The sequence below is a fragment of the Nannospalax galili genome, unplaced genomic scaffold (genome assembly GCF_000622305.1).
Source record: "Nannospalax galili isolate Female #2095 unplaced genomic scaffold, S.galili_v1.0 scaffold448, whole genome shotgun sequence".
Classification (NCBI taxonomy): Eukaryota; Metazoa; Chordata; class Mammalia; order Rodentia; family Spalacidae; genus Nannospalax; species Nannospalax galili.
In genome coordinates this window covers 3,248,139-3,252,930 of record NW_008359324.1, presented here as the reverse complement: position 1 = coordinate 3,252,930, position 4,792 = coordinate 3,248,139, and the positions used below count along the sequence as shown (strand labels likewise).

Here is a 4,792-nt window from a genome sequence, read left to right as displayed (position 1 = left end):
AGAGGGAGGACACCAGGCCATCCCGTCCCTCCTGCTGCCATGTGGGGCTCTGCCATGCTGGGCTCTGCTCACCTTCCAGAACTGTTAAGGCCTTTGTTCCATGGTCTTGACAAAGCGCTGGCTGAGGCTCATTCCCAGGGCCGCCCCTGCCCAGCGATGGCCGCGCGTGGCTGTAGACCCACCTTCTCCGGGTCTGGAGGCCCCTTTGGGTGGATCGCCAGGTCGTGTCCACCGTCAGGTCGTGTCCACCGTCATTCTGGGTCGCCACGTCCTCGCAGGCCCGGTCAGGGGAACAGGAAGCGGGGTGGGGAGTGTTGAGGCTGCGCTGGGTGGCAGCTGCCATTGGTGTCATCATTGGCTGGGACCAGCCACTGCGGTGTCGCAGCCTGCCTGGTCCTGGTGGCTGCAGCTGGCCCTGAGAGTCCTCAGGGCAGAGGTCCCCGCTGTTCCTGGGCCCCCCTGGCTCACCCCAGCTCAGGCCAGAGGCCGTGCATGGCCCAGGGTAGTTAACAGCACCCTGTTTCTCCTAAGCTGAGATAAGACCCCTCTTACTGCCATTAAGTTCCTTGGCAACTATTAGGTGGCAGCTATCCTTGGAGCAGCTTCTCTAGGACTGAGGTCCTGGGCTGGGGTCTGATGGATGATGTCAGCTGGGGAGGGTGCTCCGGGGGCAGAATCCCAGCCCTGAACAGAACAGGGCTGGGGACGGTGATGGGGTATGGCAGCCCTGTTTGACTTCACAGCACTTTTCTTTTGTTTGGGTCTGCATTCACATTGGCTGTGTTCTTCCAAGGACATCTCCCTCAGCTGACTGCTAGGGTACTGGATCATGAGGATCTGCATTCGGACTTGGTGCTGCCCAGTGGGCACCCATTCCAGGCCGTCATCGGGGCAGCAGCCACCACAGCGTTGCACGGTCACACAGCTGGGCAACAGTTGTTTCGTCACACTCCCCATGAGCTCCATGCTCAGAGGCACCACCACCTCCCTGGGCTGGCAGGTAGCACGGGTATAGACGTTCATCCAAGACACCACTTTTTTCTGGTGATCAGGGGCACCAAGCTGGGAGACAGGGGCCTGGGCACCAGGCAGCTGCAGCAGTGCGGCGAGCAGCAGGCGGAGGAGTAGGGGGCTCATGGTGCCCGCCAGGGCTGCGGTCCGGGGCTCACACATTGCCCTAGCCTGGCCACGTGGGGTGTGGCGGCAGCCAGAGCCCCATGGCAGGGGCCGGGGTGTGGGTATCAGGGGCCGGGGGGGCGGCTCCTCTGTGGTCCCCCTCCCAAGCCCTGGGTGCAGGCAGCGCAGCTTAGCACTGCGGCAGCAGCCATAGGAGCCGAACGGGCGGGCGGCTGGTGGTGGCGGTGGTGGTGGTGGTGCCACTGTCAGGACGCGGGTGCCCCTCCTGCAGGCGGCGGGGCCGGGGGTGGCAGGTCCCCACTGGGCGGCTGGACCATGGCACAGCTGGAGGGCCACGAGTTCGAGTACCTCATGAAGAGGCGCTCGGTGACCATCGGGCGTAACTCGTTGTAGGGCTCAGTGGACATGAGCATGGGCCACTCAAACTTCATCTTGCTGCGCCACCTGGAGATGTTCACGCCCCGGGCGGCGGCCATGGTGTGGCTGCCCCAGAGCCGTGCAGCCTCGGCCGTGGGTTTTTTCAGTGGCCGGAGAGAGGGATGGAGAGGGGTGGGAGATACAGATAAAGGGTCTTGTCTACTTAGACTGAGAATAAAAGGAAGGAAAAAGGAGGAAAGGAAGGTTTAAAATAGAGAGCGTAGAGAAAAATACAAAACCAGACCCCTCCCCCCAGTGAGACAATTAGCACAACCATCAAGCACACGCACCACATTGAATCACATTCGTGAGGATCGGTCCTTCTTTCGCTCAGACGCGCGCAGCACTCACCACTCTCACTTTTAGGATCCCTGAGACTTCTCTTAATTCTCCCAAATGGCATCCACTCGGACTGCCTCAGAGTAACGAGCTTGACCTCCTCTTCCTCTGGCGCCAGGTTTCTGCCAATCGGGCTTCCTCCCCAGGGCCGAGACACTCGGACCCTAGGTGCCGGGACTCGAACCCGGACTTCCCTGCTCGGGACTTGAACCCGAGACCAGACATGGGATGGCGATTCCCGCTTTTTTCTGGATTTTACAGACACGAGAGAGCCACCCTCGATTAACACTGCCCTGTCTGGAGAAAAGAAACTCTGCCCCCATTCATCCTTTGATCCCCAGAAGCCCCCCACGAATCTGGGACGAGCCCCCAAAATGTTAGGGTCTGTGACTCGGTGGGTCTCTTCTGGAGAACAAATGCACGAGTATGGAGATGCAAAGATCAAGCAGAGTTTTATTAAACCAGCTAGCTGGGGCCGACCGTCCTTCCAGGACACACAGGTCTGGTTAGAGCAATCGACCCCACTGAACAGGTCAGGCTCCGGGGGCTGTAGCACTTGCCTCTATCTCCGGATGCCTGTGTCTGCAGTTGAGTTAATTGGTTACAAGCAGTAAATTTAAACAAGTAAGTTCAAGCAGTAAATTCAGACAAGCAGTATATTCAAACAAAGAGTAAATTCCTCTTCCCCTAACATTTAGTAAATTCAGGCAGTAAATTCAGGCAAGCAGTATATTCAAACAAGCAGTAAATTCCTCTTTCCCTAACAAGGATGAATTTCTTTAATGGTCTTGCTGGTTGGAGCGGTCTCTCCAACTCAGAGTCTTCAGATAGCATGGAGAGCACTGAAAATCTGTGGTATAGACTATTTGAAAAATTATGGAGATAGACCCATTTGAATTTTCTAACTCACGTCTTGTCAGGCAAGCAGTATATTCAAACAAGCAGTAAATTCCTCTTTCCCTAACAAGGATGAATTTCTTTAATGGTCTTGCTGGTTGGAGCGGTCTCTCCAACTCAGAGTCTTCAGATAGCATGGAGAGCACTGAAAATCTGTGGTATAGACTATTTGAAAAATTATGGAGATAGACCCATTTGAATTTTCTAACTCACGTCTTGTGAAGAGTGAGAAATTTAGTGACTCTATACATAAAACATTTGATGATTTGTGAAATAATAAGAAAAATAATGATGCTGGCTGGTTACTTCTAGCATCTCTCGATAAAGTGATGAAGATAAACAATGAGCTTAATGATAAAATTGACAAGCTCCATATTCAAAACAACAGTTTAAATGTTTCCAAGTGTGCCCTGGAAGAGAATCTCTCCAGCAGTCAGAGAGCTAAAGCTGCGGAAAATCAAGTTGGAGCCCTTATTATATGTTTGGCTGACCTGGAATGCAAATTTAATTCCTAGCCTCGAAAGGTGTCAACGGTAAAGGTGAGGGCATTGGTAGGAAATGATTGGAATCCTGACACGTGGGATGGAGATGTGTGGGAGAACCCTGAGGAGGCTGAAGAATTAGAATCCTCAGATGCTGAGGAATTTGATTCACCTGATGAACTAATTGTCCCACCCTGAGCAGACCCACCCTCCCCACCTTTGCCTGAGGCAACAAATCCCATTGAGGAAGCTAATTCCATTCAGCAAGAGGAAGCTGATGTCCCTTAGGGCCCAGTTATTGTTGCTTCTAGACCTATATCCAGGCTCAAAGCTAAGCAGGACCCTAGAGGAGAGATAGAAAGTGTGGTCCATGAGGCAGTGTGCTACACCACAAAAGAACTTCGTGAATTTGCTAATGCTTTCAAACAGAAATCTAATGAATATGTCTGGGAATGGATTTTAAGGGTATGAGATAATAGTGGAAGGAACATAAAATTGGATCAGGATGAGTTTATTGAAATGGGCCCCCTGACTGTAGATTCTAGGTTTAATACGGAAGCTCGTGCAGTTAAAAAGGGTGTTAAATGTTTATTAGATCGATGTCAGATGCCTACATGATACATAAAACGATGACTGATGATATAGATGATAGAGAGATGGTAGATAGATACAAAGATATATATTTTTTTTTACTGTAAGGCTCAGGCAAATTGGTATGCTTGAGTGGATTTGCAGTGCAACACCAGATCCTCCACAATAGGAGGGCCCAGAGGACATGCCTTTTACTGATTTTATAAGATGGACAGTACTGAGAGAGACACCCAGAACGTTTGAAGAGCTTTGTTTTTGCTTTTTTCCTTATGCTGAATCGTAGAGTTGGAGATGCAGCTGCTCAAGTGCATAAACTAAATGTAAATACACTAGGTGTAGCAGGACCTCAGAGTAGGGGTCAGGTGGCAGTATTGAATTACCAAAGATAAGATGAGCAAACATCATAATGGGCAGCAAAGGCAAAACAATACCTACAATGGCATGACCCAAATAGACCTGTGGTACTGGCTAATCAATCATGGTGTTTCCAGGGACCAACTACATAAAAAGCCTACTAAGTTTTTATTTGATCTGTATAAGCAGAAAAGCTATAGGATGAATGACAGGAAGTCAGTATTGGATCGTAGCAATAGAGAATCTCGCTCATCAACCAATTTCCAGTCTTGAGACAGTTTACAGACCCAGAACCCCTTTAATGGAGGGAAGGCCGGGTGCCCTTGAAGAAGGACTTTGTCACAGTACCAAAGAGTTATGCTGTTCACCTCTCACCCTTCCTTCCCCAGAGGGACCTGAAGCCTTTTACTAGAGTAACTGTACATTGGGGGAAAGGAAATAATCAGACATTCTGCGGCCTGTTGGATAATGGTTCTGAGTTGACACTGACTCTAGGAGATCCTAAAAAGCATTGTGGCCCTCCAGTTAAAGTAGGGGCTTATGGAGGTCAGGTGATAAATGGAGTTTTGGCTGAA

The 4,792-nt window shown here is 50.9% G+C and overlaps 1 pseudogene; it reads right to left on the bottom strand.

The window, feature by feature from the left end:
• Nucleotides 1-576: 576 nt before the first annotated feature.
• Nucleotides 577-1,137, bottom strand: LOC103725652 (annotated as a pseudogene).
• Nucleotides 1,138-4,792: the final 3,655 nt, after the last annotated feature.